This window comes from Vulpes vulpes, chromosome 5, assembly GCF_048418805.1.
Source record: "Vulpes vulpes isolate BD-2025 chromosome 5, VulVul3, whole genome shotgun sequence".
In the NCBI taxonomy this organism is placed as follows: Eukaryota; Metazoa; Chordata; class Mammalia; order Carnivora; family Canidae; genus Vulpes; species Vulpes vulpes.
Genome location: NC_132784.1, coordinates 8,107,855 through 8,126,992, shown reverse-complemented (window position 1 = coordinate 8,126,992; position 19,138 = coordinate 8,107,855).

Below are 19,138 nucleotides of genomic sequence, written 5' to 3'. Positions count from 1 at the left end.
AAAATTAAATTGGCGTCCTATCAAAGGGGGCACTTCAATGAGCCAAAGCTGAGGTCCAAGATGGACTCTTCATGCAGAGAACAGATGGGAAACAATAAGGTCAAAGATGGCGAATGTCTTGCTAACATTCTTGGCTTCTATTATTCTGCTAGAATTGTCAGTTGCTCATGCATACAAGTTGACACTCCCTTGAGGGTTCAGACAGGATGTGTTCTCATTAAAATCAAAGATAAAAAGATTAGTACTCACTGGAGGAGACGTTTTGTGGATATCTTCAATTAAATCTCAGTAGTTTATAACTGTATATTTAATTTCCTCACACAGAACTTAGTAAAGAGCTATAATACCTTGGAGGACCACAAACACTTCGTGACAAAAGTAGCCCATGAGATAAATAAAAAGTGGGAAAACCTACAGAATAGACCGCAGCTTCACTAACATCTTTAATTTTTTAAAAATTGGCTCTGTTCCCATGTTTTAACAATCTAGAATTTTCATAAACCCTGAGAAACCTGAGAATTCTATGAGCAAGAATAGTTAAGAAGAGAGACATTTCACATAAAGTAAAGATGTAAATATGGCTTGTTTGTTACCATGAATCCTTGGTTCTACCAACTACAGCCACCCGGATGTACTCTGTGTATTCCTGACCTTGACCTTTGTCTGCAATTCTTTTATCCAGGTGGCAGGTGTATTTAGGCCCTGTATCTTCCTTCAGGCCTTTTACTAGCCATCTACCAGAAAAATCTGGCCCCCAAACAATTTTTAGGCTTCTATCCTCTCATTTTTCAAGTTAGACTCATACACCTTGAATTTAACTGTTTTCTGACCCTGTGCCTGCTCTAGGGTTCAGCTGATGCAAGGCTTGCAAGGAGTTTTCATTCTAGAGTGACTGATATAGATCTACATAGATATATAAAATAGAAGTTTCTTCTATGTCAATGATGGAAGAGATATCTTAATTTTTTTCCCTGTGATGGGATTTACCCTGATAACTTTCAAACTGAAGGCCATACCCACAAAATTTGTTATGTGTATTCATGACTTACAAAAAAAAAAAAAAAAAGCTATTAATGGGCACCGCATACTCTTCTTTTGTATTCTCCTCCTTTTTTTACTTTATTTTCCAGAACTCCCTATGGAAATACCTAACAGTAATTGAAAAAAATGTTTTTTTTTCAAGATAATGAAATTTTAATTTGCTATTGTCAATAAAGGAGAAAATAAGTGTATGAAACAAAGAGCATTAGCATCCCATTTTCAAAGTGTTTTTCTCCCTGTCACATGGTAGATAAGTTTGCTCACACATACACAAAAATGCTGTTAGCTTTGTGATTGTTGTTTTGTTACCATTTTCATAGAGGAAAAACAATCATTTTTAGGAAATTCGATACTGGCTAGATACATCTCTATATATGATCAAACTGGCCAGATGTCACTCTAAGGCTTAGAATTTTTATATGTGAAAATAATTCCTGTATGATGAAAGTTTAGCCTTTCTCCAAGTCCAGATCCTGGCCCCACTCACACGATCCCTTGCATTTGGGTCTTGTGAGCACTTCCAGAAATGTTCCTTGCATGAGCACTCACAAAAAGGCACAAGAAAATTTCTATATCCTCTTTTTTGAGGATACATTTATTGTCCTAGGTAGATTGATTATTTTCCAGTAGATTTTATTAAGCTATTAGTAAACATAGATGTACTTCTTGCTTTTTGAAAAATAATTATTTTGGACAAAATATTATATACATATTTATCCTATATACTGTATAACAGAAGTTGGCAAATTCTGGCTACTGACTCACGGCCTGTTTTTAAAAGTTTGATCAGAACACAACCACATTCATGTATTTACATGTTGTCCATGGCTGCTTTCCTATAACCAGGGCAAGTTTGGGTAGTTGTGACATAGACCATGTGGTCCTCAAGCCTTGATTATTTACCAACCAGCCTTTTAAGAAACTGCTTTTTGACCCCCGCAATATGATTTGGTATGTATGACAAATAGAAAGATGCACGGATGTGTACAGCTTGATGAATTCTAACAAAATGAACACACCCATGTCACCTATATTCAGATAAAGAACCAGAATATTGCCCTCACTCCCTCAGGCTCACTTCTTTTCAATATTGACAGCATTCTTTTGAATTGCCTTGGAATAGTCCATCGTTTGGACAGAATAATTTGTTAAACATTTTCCTATTCATGGGCATGTACATGCTGTTATTTTTGGTTACAGAAAATGCTTCATTTAACATCTTGGAGTCAAAGGAAATGAGCATTTTAAACTATAATAATTGCCATGTAATACTCTAAAGATGTTATACTATTTTGCACCCTACACCAGGGAATCAGAATGCCTTCCACATTCTAAGCTAGCAAATGGGTTAATCTTTGCTTTCTGGTATTTGAAAATTGTATGTCATTTAAAACTTCCTTTTTATTGTTTTAATTTGGAGTGAGATTGCACATCCCTTCATTTGTCAGAAAAAATGCCATTTCTTTTGGAGGCGATTGTTTTATGGCACGTTTTTCTAACTTTTCTGTAGCAATTGATCTGTTTAATATTTTGTCTTTTGTCAGTATTAGCTATTTACAGTTTCTTAGATTAACATCCTTTGCAGCCAATTCTGCAAACATTTTTATATAGGAACAAACAAAATCTTTTTTTATGATTTTTTAAATTTCTCTCTGTGTTGGTGATTGTGTCTTAATTCTCATTTTTAGTGCTGTAAGCTTATGCTTTCTGTTTTTCTTTATATACTTTTTTTTTTAAACTTCTAGGTCTATTCGATAGTTTTCTTTTGTTCTGTTATTTAGTTGCTTTAATTTTTCTACGTTATTTTTTATATTTTGCTTTTTAAAATTATTTTTCTGGGGATGCCTGAATGGCTCAGCAGTTGAGCCCCTGCCTTTGGCTCAGGAAGTGATCCCGGTCTGGGGATGGAGTTCTGTGTTGGGCTCTCCACAGGGACCCTGCTTCTCCCTCTGCCTATCTCTCTGCCTCTCTTTGTCTCTCATGAATAAATGAATAAAATCTTTAAAAAAATTAAAATAATAAAATTGTTTTTCTATTCATTTCTTCAGCTTTTTAATTTTAATGAATAACTCAATATTATTATTACTTTAATTACTTCTTATTTAGCAACTTAGTATTTAAAGCTGTAAGTTTTCCTCCAAATATTGTCCAACTGAAAAATGTACAAACAAAATGTGATATATCCATAAAATGGTATATTATTCAGCCATAAAAGGAAGTGGGGTACAGATACAAGTTATAGAACATACATAAACCTTGAAAAACACTATTATGGTATTTATTGTGTTATTACAAATTATTTGCATTAAATAATGCATATATTTATAACATTAGAATTCTGATAGTACTATCAATATTAATATTTTTCAGATATGGGGATCCCTGGGTGGCGCAGCGGTTTGGCACCTGCCTTTGGCCCAGGGCGCGATCCTGGAGACCTGGGATCGAATCCCATGTCGGGCTCCCGGTGCATGGAGCCTGCTTCTCCCTCTGCCTGTGTCTCTGCCTCTCTCTCTCTCTCTCTCTCTCTCTGTGTGACTATCAAAAGTAAATAAAAAAATTTAAAAAAAAAGTATCTTCTTTAAAAAAAATATATTTTTCAGATATTGTGCAACTTGACTTTTTCCCCCCTTTGAGTCTCATAGTGTCTTTTGCAAGGTATTTAAAGTACTATGGCTTGTGCTGCTTTTGCAAGGTATTTAAAGGAGTATCTTTAGAAAATACTGGTGGTTTGTGCTATTAATTTCCAAACTTTTATATTGTTATCAGAGAGCTCGGAGAATATAGGCTGATTTATAGGGTATATTGAAGACTTCTTTGTGGCAAATGTATGGCCATGTAAAAATAATGTTTTTTGGGTGTCTAAAAAGAAGGTATATGCTCTGGTTTCATGACGTAGAGTCTGTATGTCTATTCGATAGAACGTGTTAATCAAGTAGTTTAGATTTGTAATTGTCTAATTTATTTTTTTACTTGTTAAGATTTAGTTATTTATTTGAGAGAGAGAGAGAGAGGAAGAAAGAGCTTGTGAGCAGCAAGGAGGGGCAGAAGGAGAGGCAGAAGCAGACTCCTGGCTGAATGGGGAGCCCAATGCCGGGATCAGTCCTATAACCCTGAGATCATAAACAGAGCTGAAACCAAGAGTTGACCCCTCGACTGACTGAGCCACCCAGGTGCTCTCTACTTTATTTTTGATGGCCAGAAAACAATGAGTAAAAACATCATACTGGCTCCATATTCCATTTGTCTCTCTCTGTTCTTGCTTCGTAAGTGTTTCTGTTTTCTTTGTGTGAAGATTTGCGACAGGCCCTCATGTGGCTTGTCCCTTCTATCATTATGAAGTTCACTTCCTGGTTTCACTGACTGCTTTATGCTTTGCATTCAACTAGGACTAGTATTCATCATTGACTCCTGATTTCTTTTTGTTTCCATTTGCTTGTATATTGTTACCCATCACTTTTCTGTCAACATTTCCACATCTTTGATTTGTGTCTCTTGTTTACAGCATGTGGATGGATTTTATGTTTTCTGTAATCTGAGAAACATTTTCTCCTAAAAGATGAGTTCATCATATTAACATTTATTGATGTGACAGTTTATTTGGTGTGTTCATTTTTGTTTAACCTATGTTTCAGTTTGTTTTCTACATTTTGGTACATAATTTGTGTTTTCATGCCTGGCTCTGTGCTGTGTTCTTTCTGAGAGCCTACTCTGTTTTCAGTTTTTGTCATTAATATTATTGTTTGTTTTTATTTTGTAGTGATTGTTTTACCTGATGGCTTTTAGTAACAGACTTAACCTGATGTTCGTTGGTTTGTGAATCTCTGGCAGTGTCTACTGATGTTCCACTCTGAAAGATGGAGTAACTAGTACAAATATTATGGCTTGTACTGCCTTTTGCAACTTTGACCTCGGGCTTTTAACTTTCTCCTTTTCTGTCTTTTGAAGGCAAGCTTACCCTTTCCTCTCACCTTCCTACCCCTGCCTCTCCTCATGTACTGGGGGTATTATGACCTAATCGTAAAGCTGAATGTGATTGTTTTATTTTTATTTTTTTAGAGAGAGTGTGCAAGTGGAGGGTGGTGCATGGCAGAGAGAGAAGGAGAGAGAGAATCTTAAGCAGATTCATCAGATTCATGCTCAGCATAGAGCTGGAATTAGCACTTGATCTCAAGACCCTGAGACTATGACTTGAGCTGAAACCAAGAATTGGACGCTTAATGAACTGAGCCACTCAGGCTCCCCCATGATTATATCTATAGTTTAAATAATATACTCAAACTTCTATTTCTTGGGTTTTAATATTAAACAGTACCCTTGAGTCTCTGGTTTGAGAAATGAGCTGATAACTAACTGTCTTTTACTTTCTTCCAAAAGCTGTATTGGTAGGAATGACCTTCTGTAGACTCATCCAAATGTCACTGAATTCTTATACTTAGTTTTCACACATTGTGGGGTGGGGCTATAGCAGTTTTGGGGTGGCTATTTCTGTGCATATATGCATTATATACATGCAGTGTATCACTATAAGAATCATATTTTATATAAGTATAAAGCTTGCAATTGTTTTATTTTTTAAAAAAGATTTTATTTATTTTTTCATGAGAGACACACAGAGAGAGAGGCAGAGAAAGAAGCAGAGAGACAAGCAGGCTCCATGCAGGGAGCCCGATGTGGGGCTCGATCCTGAGACTCCAGGATCATGCCCTGGGCTAAAGGCAGATGCTCAACTGCTGAGCCACCCAGGCGTCCCGGCACTGTTTTATATTACATAAATATATATTTTGTTATAAAATATATTTTATATTATATATTGTATAAACTATTATCTTTCTATTTTTTAGACTATGGTAAAATACACATAACATAAAAATGTGCCATTTTAAAGTGTACAACTTGGTGGTATTTAGTAATTTCATAATGTTGTGCAGTCCTTACTACTATCTAGATCCAGAACATTCATCATCCAAAGGAAATCTCTCGGGGCAGCCCTGGTGGCGCAGCGGATTAGCACCGCCTGCAGCCCAGGGCATGATCCTGGAGACCCGGGATCGAGTCCCACGTCGGGCTCCTTGCATGGAGCCTGCTTCTCCCTCTGCCTGTGTCTCTGCCTGTCTCTCTCTCTAAATGAATAAATAAATAAATCTTAAAAAAACAGAAACAAAGGAAATCTCTCATCTTTTAAGCAGTTACTCCTTCTTCTCAGTTCCCAGACCCTGGCAACTAATCTGATGTTTCTTTCTTTCTTTCTTTCTTTCTTTCTTTCTTTCTTTCTTTCTTTCTTTCTTTCTTTCTTCTCTCTTTATTGCCTTGTCTATTATGGCTATTTCATATAAATGGAATCATTTAATGTGTGGCCTTGTATGTCTGTTTCTTTCACTTGCATAAGACCCAGTAACTGTACTCCTGGGTATGTACACAAAATAACTCATTTTATAAAGCCAACATTATTCTGATACCAAGACCAGAAGAGGATGCTACTGGAAAAGAAAACTGCATGCCAATCCCCTGATGAATATAGATGCAAAAATTCTTAGCAAAATACTAGGAAACTGAATTCAGCAGCACATCAAAAGAATCACTTATCGTGATTAAGTGGGATTTATCTCTGGGACTCAAGGATGGTTCAATGTGCAAAAATCAATCCATGTGATACATCACATTAACTGAATGAAAGAAAAAAATCGTATAGTCATCTCAATAGATGCAGAATTAACAAATTAGGCATAGGAAAAACATATCTCAACAGAATAAAGACCATATATGATAAGACTACAATTAACATCATATAGTGAAAAGTTGTAAGATCAGGAACAAGACAAGGGTGCCCATTGTGACCAGTCCTATTAACACAGTACTAGAAATCTTAGCTAGAGCAATCAGGCGAGAAAAATAATAAAGAATTAAAGCTGGAAAGAAAGAAGTGAAGTTGTTTCTATTTGCCAAAGACACAAAACTTGTTTGATTTAATCAACAAATTCAGTAAAGTTGAAGGATATAGCATTAACATGCAAAAATCAGTAGTGTTTTTGTATACTAACAACAAATTTTCTGAAAAAGTAATCAAGAAGTTAGTCCCATTTACAATAGTATCAAAAACAATGAAATACTTAGGAATAAATTTAACTAAGGAGATGAAAATCTGTACTCAGAAAACTGCAACTCTGATGACAGAAATCAAAACTGTGAAGCTCCTAGAAGAAAACACAGGAACAGAGCTTCTTGATGTGGACCTTAGTAATGATTTTTGAATATGACACCTAAACCACACACAACAAAATAAAAGATAAACAAGTGGGACTACACCAAATGAAAAGGCTTCTGCACAGCAAAAAAATGAAAATCAGTCAGACAGAGAAAGACAATTGCCATATGATCTCACTTACATGTGGAATCAGGACAGAATAAAACAAAACAAAAATCCTTGAACTCATAGAAAAAGAGATCAGACTTGTGGTTACCAAGGATGAAGTGTGAGAAAAAGTGAATTTACAGGAAGGTAGTTCAAAGTTACAAACTTCTAGTTATAAGATAAGTAAGGACCAGGGTTATAATGTACAACATGGTGACTCTCACTAACTGTACAGTATGATATATTGAAAAGTTGTGTGAGAGCAAATCCTATGAGTTTCATCCTGCACAATTTTTTTCCCTTTCTTCTCTATTTTTTTCTTTCTTTTGTATCTATATGAGAAGATGCATGCTAGCTGAACTTATTATGATAATAATTTCACAACACATGTAAATCAAACTGTCATGCCATATATCTTAAACTTATTAGAGTGACATATGCCAATTATTTCTCAATAAAACTGGGGGAAAAAACTTGTACACAGATGTTTACAGAAGCTTTATTCACAATAGCCAGATGCTGAAAACAACACAAATTTCCATCCACTGATAAAAGGACAAACAAAAATGTAGTATATCCACCCAATGAAATATTAGTCAGCCATAAAAGGAACTAAAAGACAGATACATGTTACAAATAGATGAGCCTTGAAAAACATATTATTTATTGTGTTATACAAATTATTTACTTATTACTAGAAATTGTATTTCTCTCTGTGGGAGACTGTGGCTTTTGTGTTCTAAATCATTAATGCATTACTGAAAATTATTAAGAAAGGTAGATGAGGGGCGCCTGGGTGGCTCAGTCCATTAAGTGACTGACTCTTGATTTCGGCTCAGGTAGTTATCTCAGGGTCATGGGATAGAGACCTCTCCCCTGCCACACCTGTCAGTCTCCTCACTGGGCATGGAGCCTGCTTAAGATTCTTTCGCTCTCCTTCTTCCTCTGTCCCTCCCTCCACTCTCATGTGCGCTCTTTCTTTAAAAAAAGAAAGAAAGAAAGAAAGAAAGAAAGAAAGAAAGAAAGAAAGAAAAAGAAAGAAAGGCAGACAAGGTGCCCATCCTCCCCTACACTCTCTACAAACTAGACACCAATTCCCTAAAAGTTGGGAATTGAAGCTTAGAGGAGTTTGAAGAAGACAGTAAAGAGCTTGTGCAACCCAGAGGAAGGGGTTCAGTGCCCTGCTCCCTGGCCTTGCTGTTTGTCCTGGGCGCACAGCAAGACTCTGAGAGCTCTGGAGGGAGCAAGGGTGAAGGGGATGTGCACGTATTTCTTGCAGTAGGTGGGAGAGCGTGGTGGCTGCCCTGCGGGTACACTATATGGTGCAGCTTAGCAGGGGCCAGCTAGTGGGGTCCAGAAGCAACAAGAGGATAGCCAAATCCTAATCTCACCTAGAGTATCAGGGAGAGGCAGATGTGTGCAAATGGGCACAGGAGCCAGTCCTGCAGTGGCAACCTTTGTGTACTCATGCCTGAGGATCTTTGAAGTATAGACAGAGGATTTCCTTTAAAAAAAAAAATAAAGATTTTATCTATTTATTTGAGAGTGTACAAGTAGGGGGAGAGGGAGAGGGAGAGGGAGAATGAGAAGCAGGCTCCCCACTGAGCAGGTGGTCCAATGTGGAGCTCCATCCCAGGATCCTGGGATCATGACCTGAGGGGAAGGCAGACACTTAACCAACTGAGCCACCCAGGAGCCCCAGAGCATTTCCTTCTGTGGACATGTAAACTTGGCTCTAGATCGCTCCCCTCTGCCTTCCCTGTCTCCCCCATGGACAACAGTCTTACCTCCTTGGTGTTACACAAATCTCTGGAATTTGGACATGGCCTTGGTGGACATTTGAGGGAAAGCAGAAACAACTGAGATTTATTTTCCAGCACTTCACTGGGTGGGTTTTAATTGTTAGAGAAAAACAAAGAGAATGATAATTTCTTTTTAACAGCTGGGTTTGAATACTTGTACTTAACCTCTTCATACATGTGTAAATGGGGATTAGAGTTCTTTCTTCAATTTTCATTTTTTTCTTTTTGTCATTTTCTATTGCTTTCCGAGAGAAATTCAAGCAGAAGTGTTTTATTTCGGCATATGTAATTGGAAGCTCCACATTAACTATTTTAAAAATAGAGATTAAAAATAAAGCTGATGTAAAAGCTTTTTGGTAATAGTAAAGAAAACATAGTATTACTATGGTCAAGTTCTGGGGTGGTCGAAAAGGTTGTCTTTGAATTTTCTAAACTTTGCCAGCAGACAAAGTTCATTTGGGAAGAGATAAGTAGCTGCATAGATAAGGACTCATCATGTATCATTTGCACATGGAAAAGAATGAAGCCAATCACAGGAAAGTGTCCTGCTCCTCTGCCTCAGGTCTAGCTGTCCTAGGGTGTCTTGAGGCCAGGCTATACACTATTTGCAAGAGAGTAAAACTCTCCAAAATGCCCCCCCCCCTTTTTTTAAGATTTCATTTATTTATTCATGAGACACACACAGAAAGAGACAGAGACATAGGCAGAGGGAGAGGCAGGCTCCCAGCGGGGAGCTGGATATGGGGCTCCATCCCCCGACCAATCCCCAGACCAGAATCCAGGATCATGCCCTGAGCCGAAGGCAGACACTCAACCACTGAGCCACTCAAGCGTCCACAAAATGACTTCATTAAAACTCAACATACAAAGTGGAAGGAGATATAAGCAGGGATTACAAAAGCCGAACTAGATAAACCTGAAGGAGAATAAATACTTTGACTTCAAAGAAGCAGCCAAAAGGAAGCTGAATTATTTTTGAGGACAAGATGCCCAACTATGGCCCACAGTTGGCAAACCTGCATCATCTGGAAGGGCAGAGTTTGGGTGGGGGTGAACTGATGAGGCCTTTATCATCAAGTCTGAACAAAATGAAACAAAGAAAATCACTCAATGGGGCACACCAGCAGCTTTTCGAGCTGAGTCTGCAATCTGTTTTGGAGATTGGCTTCATCATTAGATGTTACACAGTGGAGTGACATGAGCATTTTTCTCCTTTCCAGTGGTTTGTTTTTGTTTAGACACCCTCTTTGTGTTAGATATAAAATTACCTGACAACGTAAAATGAAATGATGTTATCTTTTTAATAAACGTGTAATGACCATGCTGGTTTCAGCAGTATGATTGAGAAGCCTATGTCTGTGATCCAGAAAAATCATTATAAGTGACATTAACAGTTCTCTTCTTGATGCTTTTGGGAGGGGAGTGCGATAGGATGTCACCAGCAGCTTACTATGCTGTTCTTCTTCTTCTTCTTTTTTTTTTTTTTTCCCCGATGGCTCCTTAGCTATGCTGTGAGGATTTCCTAAACATTTCCTTCTTTGTGAGGACATTCAGAGATGCCCCAGGGAAGGATTTGCACTCAGTAGTCAGTTGTTCTGCCAAAGAGGGCAGCAGCAAGTTGGACGGTATTTTGACTCACCTGCACGATTGGTGCTCCTGGAGACATTCCCATGATTCCATAACATCTGCACAGTCTCTGATGATGCCAAGGAGTTACCTAAGGCTCACACAGGAGGCAGCTGATGTAGTGCAGTGTGCGAAAGCTTGGAGCCAGGCAGGCTCATGTTCAATCAAGTGCTCTAGGACTTTACTACTACTTCTTCTATTTCTTCTTCCTCTCCCTCTCCCTCTCCCTTTCCCTCTCCCTCTTCTTCTTCAGATTTTATTTATTTGAGAGAGAAAGAGTGTGCATGTGTGAGACAGCATGAGAGAGAGAGAGAGTATGGGAAAGAGCATGAGCTGGGGTGAAAAGGGGCAGAAGAAGAGAGAGAAGGAGAAGCAGACTCCCTGCTAAGCAGGGAGCCCAGTGGGGGGCTCAATCTCAGGATCCCGGGAATATGACCTGAGCCAAAGGCAGATGATTAACTGACTGAGCCACCCAGGAGCCCCAGGACTTTACTACTTCTATGGCCTGGAATGAGTTTTGGCATCATCCTGAGCTCTAGATTTCTTAAATGGACTATAAATAAAAACTATATCCCAAATCCTTCAATGGAATCAATACATGTATTGAATACCTATTTTGCACCAGGGTCAATTTGGATAGACACATTTGTTTTTATTTCATTCCATCAATATTTATCGAGAATCTTATTATGTGCCAGGCACTAAAGTGAATGCAAAAAAAAAAAAAAAAAAAAAAGAAGTTTCCAGAAAAATGTGTAAATACAGGGATAGAGATGATTAAAGTTTAGTGAGAGCATATAGAAGAGTCCACATGGCTGGTGGGATCAGGGAAGGCTCACAGAAGCAAGTGGCCAGTGCTTAGCTTTTATGAGTCAGAGAACATTCCAAGTGGGAAACTGTCCATGTTCTTCTAGTAATGCAGGGGTAGGGAAAGACTCAGATCTCCATTCAGGGGCTTTGAGTCTCCTAATCTAGTGCTCATTTCCACTTCTGTGTTCTGCATCTTGGTTTAAGCTTTAAATGATTAAACTCTAAATGTGATAGTAAGGGTATTTTAGGAAAGAATGAGTAAAATCACAAATGAATCAGACTCGAAGAATCATTAAAATGCAGGCTTCCATCAGTTACTCATAGCCAGGCTTGACATTCTGATGCTCTCCTGAAAGGATAATGTCCGACATAGGAAAAAAATTAATATCAAGGCCTAAACTGTGGGGGGTGGGGGATGATGGGGTGGAGAGAACGCATTACATGATAAGAATTATTTAACTCATTGAGATAATAAAACCTTCATTCTTATAACAAGGATGAGATAATGAGATGTTAATCCTTCCAAGATTTAATAGATTTATTATTCTAATGAACTATAGCTGACAGCTTTGAACTGTATATAAAAACTTATTAATCTTTTGACAGACATTGAGGGTTTTCTTTCTCTCTTTCTTTCAGTGTGATGAAAGAGTTATGGCTGAAATTGCTCACTGAAATTTTCCTCATGGCATGGCGTAATATTGAGGATCTCTCTCTCTCTGCCATCCTGACTTTATTGAATTAAACTGTGGAAATAAAACTCTGCAAAGTAGAAATTAGAGGAGGAGTAATATGCTTGGGTCCTGTGATAAACAAAACTGAATACAAATAGCCGAGGCTTTTATTAGCCTGCTCAGCAGGACTTGGTCCCGTTAGTTTAACAGCCTTGTTGATTTAACAAAGATGTTCCAAACACCTATTTTGTGCCTGGCACAGTGTTGGTGCCAGGAATGCAAATCAGGGCATGCATACCAGGATACGGTTTCTGTCCTTGAGAATTGCAGCATTGGCATTGAGGGAGCAGCTGGGATGGGTGGCCAGCACTCCTAACCAGTGCTCAGGATGAGCACTGAGATGGGGGAAAGATAGGAAAAGGGGTTGAGTTAAGGGGCTGGAGCTCTTGGTCCACACCAAGAATCGAAGAATTGAAGAATTGAAGAATTGTCAGAGCCAGGATCCTAGAGAGAGTGGATGGGACCACAGATGGCGGCGATGACAGTGTGAGATGCTTGACCTAGGATTCTAGGAAGGACTACTGGCTATGTTTACAGCAGTGTTTTTCAGACTTTTTGGATCACGGCTTTACAGAAGAAAAATACACTTTATAACTCTACCCAGGAAACGTGTACATAATTGAAACAAAGTTTTATGAAACAATTCCTACCTGGACTACAGAAAATGTACTCTCTGATGTTTCCCATTCTTCTTTATTCTATTTTGTGTAATTTAAAAATTGATGTACTTATTCACTGATAAATTGTCCCATTGGCTTATAAATCATTGAAATGAGTGGCTGATAAAGGGCAGAAGACAAAGTCATTGGCAGTGAGAAGTCAAGTGTCTGGGTGTTCGATGCTCTGTGCAAGGGTTTGAAGTTGCCAAGCATCAGCATTGGAGTTGTGGGGAGAGAAAGACAGTAGTTCAGGGTATGGACTCTAGTGGGGAAGTGACCAGGGGGAGGAGACAGCTGCAGCAAGGAGCAGGAATGGTGGCTCATAATCTGGAAGAATGTGCTTCAGAGAGGCCTAGAAGAACATGGTATAAAGCAGCTATGAGGAGCAAGAGGGTTCCTGCCTCGTGGGTGTGAGAGAAACACAACTGACCATTGAAACGATGGTGGGAGAAACAGAGTCATCAGGAAGAAACTTCCAGTTAGCTTCCAGGGAAGCTTCCGGTTAAAAAGAGGCATAAGGTTGAGAGGACTTTGCCCTCTGGAACTCATGGTCTGTCATCAGGTTTGGAGGATAGAAGATAGAGGGAAGATGGGAGTTTGGGTCAGTTTAGGAGATGAGTCAAGCTTTGAGGGGATGAGCCTCAGGCATGAGTCTCAGGCTTATCTATGATGACTGAAGTTAAGGGAGAGTGTTGCCCCCATGGGCTTCAGTGTGGCGCTCTCTGGGCAGAAGCTTGATCATGACAAATCTCTCAAAGTGTACAGTGTTAAGTCAGGGAGCATTTTGGGGGTCCTGTCTTATGTCTTCACAAAGAGGAGGGGAGATAAGATACCATCTTTATCCTCTATGTGAAAATTTAGGAGTTTGGTCAAATGAGAGACCACAGCAGAATCATAATGCAGCTTGCAGGTGCCAATCTCTATAGGAGAAAAAGAAGAATTAATTCCTCAGAGGAATAGTGGAGGCTTCACAGAGAGGGCAAAATCTAAGTTGAGCCTTGAATAACGACAAGGCCTTTGTCTGGTTATAAGAGCAAACTAGTCCAGGCAGCGACAATAGCTGGTCAGAAAGGACAGAGGTATGACATCGATCAGCAGGTGCAGGACACGGAGGCACGTCCAGGCCTGTGGAAGAGGTCAGTTCAGACTAGTACGCTGCTGTCCTGAGGGCTTTGGTTCCTGTCTCCCGAGGATGTCCAGTCATCTTCTACCAACCTGTGGGCCATTTGCTCACATGGATGCACATGGCTCATGCTGGTGGGCTTCACCCAGTGGTATCTGCAGCTTCCTGTGGGAGAGGACCACGGCCACTTATCTATAGCCCCGTCCCTAGCAAGTGACAACGATAGGCTCAAAGAAGGCAAGAAGCATGAACATGGAATTCTTGAATTCCCGGATTAGGAAGAAGATTGTGCAGGATTGGATTCTCTTTGGTAGTTTTTGCCAGGCCATTCATTCACTTGTCATTCATTTGCTTTTTTCTTTCCAACAGCATGCACTGAATAGCAACTAATAAGGAGGAAAAGTGTGTGGTTAGGAAAATCCCCCTGGAGGAGACCTGAGCTGGATCTTGTCTCTGGTTTAGCATAAACTCTGGGTTTTAATTCATGAGTGCATTAAATTAGTTAAACTAAGGGGTCTGTATTATCATCAAAAAAAGCATATAATGCTAGATTAAAAAATATAATGCAGTAAGCGAAAATATAAATTTCCTGCAGCTTTTGCGTGATGGACCGCTAACATGAATGTTCTTTGTGGAGGTCCACAGCCCTGGTATTAGGAAGTAGAGAGGATGGTGTTCAACTATCACCCCCAAAAAGGATAACTCTGACACCACACTTTGAGGGACCTGGGTGTCATGGTCCCTCCCTGGTCTTTCAGCAGCATCATCCGCAAAGCAAAGGACTGAGCGACCTTTTTATTTTCTCTCAGCCCTAACATCCTCTAATTCTCCGAGTCTCATCCAGGACCATAGCTGCAAAGCTTACAGTAGGCAGAGTGCTGATGTTTATTATTTGACAATGTATTTTATCTGAAGGTTTCTGTCTCATGGGGTCAGAGTATTAAACTCATTATCCTTATTGCTAATATGATAAAGAGTCTTTGAAACCAGAGATTTCATTTCTATAGTCATCACTGATCACTGAGTGATAATTATGTGGTCAAATAATGAGTTGTACTATCAGCTGCATAAATAATGAATCACATAACCAGTTATTTAAAAGCTATATTAAAGTGGAAGAAATTGACTTAATCTCCTAAACCAAGGAGGTATTTCTCAGAGCTCGGTTAATTTTTTTTTTTTTTTGTTAACAGAGTCTCACTACGAGATCACTAAGGAAGTAGGAAATGGTCTGTCTGAGAGGTTTTCAAACATTTGTATTAAGTTGCAGTCCTGTAGAGAAGCGGGAAACTAGATGATACAATATATTTGTTTTTCCCGAAATCCATCTTTCTCTTTCTTCCTGACAGCACATTTATCCGTGTGCCTTTCATGCTGATCTTTCTAAATGACCAGCTTCATTTGCAATTTGCTAGAAGGAGGCAAAATGCAACTTCTGATTTTTGAAAGGAAATATTTTCGTGTAATAGAATGATTGAATGCAAGGTACTACTGATACAGTTTCTAATAACTTTCTGGAGATTAGAGAGAAAGCCATGAATAGAAAACATGGTTATCTCCGAGTTTTCAATGTGTAGTGTTAAAATGAAAGATTTTTTAAATAAACAAGGCTTGATGTAGGCTTAGAAGTTGGGGACAACAGAAGGGAAAAATAATAGCCTCGTTCTGCTGTTATCTATTGTGGCTTATCACCAAGGATCAGCTAATGGGTTGCAATACTTTTTTTTTTTTTAATAGGATGGGGGTACATCTACATATCTGTGATTGGAATCAAGTTTTTAATGCCAGATTACAAAGCACTATACTTGTTCTAGGCATTGGAAGATCATAGAAACAGTAACAAATAATGCAGAAAATAGGAATTTGCATTACATGGTTGTTATGAATATGAAAGAAAATACGTGTAAAATTCCTAGCTCAGGGCCTGGCACAAGGTAGGTACACAGCAGGTATTAGCTATTATTTTTCTTAGAGTACTTCTTAGAAAGTAGACTTTGTGACATATATATATATATTTCCACAGATTCCTCTCTGTTTTTCTCTTATTTGGAAATAAGCTGTAGAAAAGTGGCAGGGATAAGAATACATAAAGAATGCCTATGTGCCCTACACCTAGATGCATCTGTTGTTTTTTGTGTGTGGACTCTCTCCCCTCCCTCTCTTCCTGCTCCTCTTTCCCCCTTCTCCCTCCCTCCTTCATTCTCCTCTCCCTTCTCCTTCCTCCCTTCCCTTCTCCCGTGGGCTAGAGAGCATTTTGGGGGTCATGGCTGATGTCTTCACAAAGTTTTACATAGTTTGTGCCCCCCTCCCCTCCTTTCCCTGTCCTTCCCTCCTTCCCTTTCTCCCGCACCTCCTCCCTTTCTCCCTCCCTCTCTCTTTCTCTGCTTCTTTTTTTCAAAAGATTTATTTATTTGAGAGAGAAAGAGAGAGAGAGAGAGAGCACATGAGCAGGGGGGGGGGGTAGGAGAGGGAGAGGGAGAAGCAGACTCCCTGCTGAGCAGACCCCTACCTGGGGTTCCATCCCAGGACCTCGAGATCATCAACTGAGCTGAAGGCAGATTGTTAAAGACAGCCACCCAATAGAGAAAAACTGCACACACCACTTTTCTGCCTCTTTTCTGAACCAATAGAGAATAAACTGCACACACCACGGCCCTTGAAATGTACATACTTTAAGTATTGCCTAAAAAATCAGCCATTCTCGGTAAACAAACACAATGCAGTTACCAGCTTTAACAAATTTAACATGGATGCAATGCTTTTATCAGATCTGCTCGTCATATTCTGATTTTGTCAGTTGGCCTGATGATTGTTTTATGGCATTTTCACCCAGGACCCAGCCAGGATCACGTATTGTATTTAGTTGTCCTGTCTGGGACATTTCCGCAGGGTCTTTCTTTCTTTCTTTCTTTCTTTCTTTCTTTCTTTCTTTCTTTCTTTCTTTCGTCTTTTCTGACATGGACATTTCTGAAGAACATACCCCCCTCTATTTTTAGACTGCTTCTCATTTAGGATGTGGGTACATTTTCTTCTAAGTATAATCTGGTTGAGCATCCTCAGCCAGAATCCTGAATCTTGTATCCTTCTCAAGTATCATATCTCAGGGATCTCAGGTATCATATCTGGAGGCACATGATACACACCTGTTCCTCACCTGTGATTACTGGACTCAAGACCAATGCTTGGGGGCTGGGAGCACCCATTGCTATTGGTCAGGGATGGGTCTTGTTGTTTGAGGGCCTACCTAGTTACATATGCATCTATGTACATGTGTGTACACATACACACAAATACACACATATGCACATGTCTGCATGCACGTAAGCACACACATATACACATACATACACGGAAATATTTTAGAATCTAGATATTCATACCCAAACCTTGAAATCCAAACTGTCCCCAAAGGACTTTTTCCTTACTCCCCCAAGCCATCCTGTATTTACATGCCCCTTCTCAACTACATCAACACTTTCTCTAATTAGCTCTATTCCGTAGAACGTCTCCAGTGATTTCAGAAATGCTTTGCCTGTACCTTATAAAAAACCAAATCTACTGAAAAGGAATTTAGTATTTGTTTGCAGTTCTTCTTTTCCATCTTATTTGAGATTGAGGCTTTATGGTCACATTTATAAGTTATTTGGATAATTTTTTTCCCTCTCTCTTTTTGAAGGATATATATATATATATATATATATATATATATATATATATCATGAACATACATGTGTCCAAGATGTCCTTTCCCCATCTTGGGTTTTTCTATTCTGCTGTAAAGTGATTTACTTTGATCACCTTTCTGCAGCCCACACTCTTCATATATATATATATTATATATAATATATATATATTTTTTTTTTTTTTTGAGAGAGAGAGTACACACATGTGTAAGCAGGGAGGGGCAGAGGGAGAAGGAGAGAGTGAATCTTAAGACTCCTTGCTGAGCACAGAGCCCAATGCAGGGCTTGATCCCACGACCCTGAGATCATAGCCTGAGCTGAAACTAAGAGTTGGACACTTAACTGACTGAATCACCCAGGCACCCCAAGTTCTTTCTCTCTTTTCTTCTTCTTTAGGATGGTCATGGTATCCATTTGAACTACAGCAGGTTTCTTTGTTCCAGTTGGCTTTCAGTTTTAGGTTCCCCAATGACATTCTTTGTTGATTTAATTCTATTTTTAAGTTTTGGTAAACTTTAGAGTGAGTAGGGGGAAGCTAATTCAGAGCAGTCTAATTCTTCTTCTTTAGATTTCTGTTCATTTTCCAGAGTGCTCTTTTAACTCAAGAGGATGTAGACTTATGGGCAGATCCTACCCAGCCATTGCCTTTATTGCCCTCTTGGTCACCATGCTCTCACGTGGGTGACACTGCTCAGTCAGGCAGTGCCGATCCAGTATGGGAGGTCTGAGAATACAGTGGTGTCTTGGGAGCCTTAGGGAGCCCCCAGAGATTTCTAGAAGAGGTGATGTTTGTCTGAGCTAATTTTGGGTAAGAGAATGAGAGGGAACCAGAATAAAGGAATGGAGTTTCAGGCAGAAAGAGCATTCTCTAGTCTGCAAGCATGGCCCAAAGAATGAAACACCAGGATATGTGTGGGTAAAGTGCAGGCACTGGATATTAAACAGGAGGAGGAAGGTGTGGTGGGCAGGGAGGTCTTCAGGAGTCCCTTGTCACCTTCTGTCATAGGGAGGGGCACTCATTTCTTTTTAGTCATAACCCACTTACCTGTGCATTGTTTTTAGTTGTTAAAAATCAGGAATAACACAGTACTAGTATAATACTACTAATAGTAAATGGTCCTTTCCTGAGAAAGCACTTGGGCAGAGGGGACCTAGGCATTTGTCACGTCTGGGATAATCCAATGGCTGCACAATATTTGGCCACAGGTCCTGGGTGAGCATTGCTGGACTATAAGCTTAGTTGGATTCATTGTATTCATTATCCTCTTTCAGAAATTGTGCCATGGAGAATAGAGAATCAAAACAAGC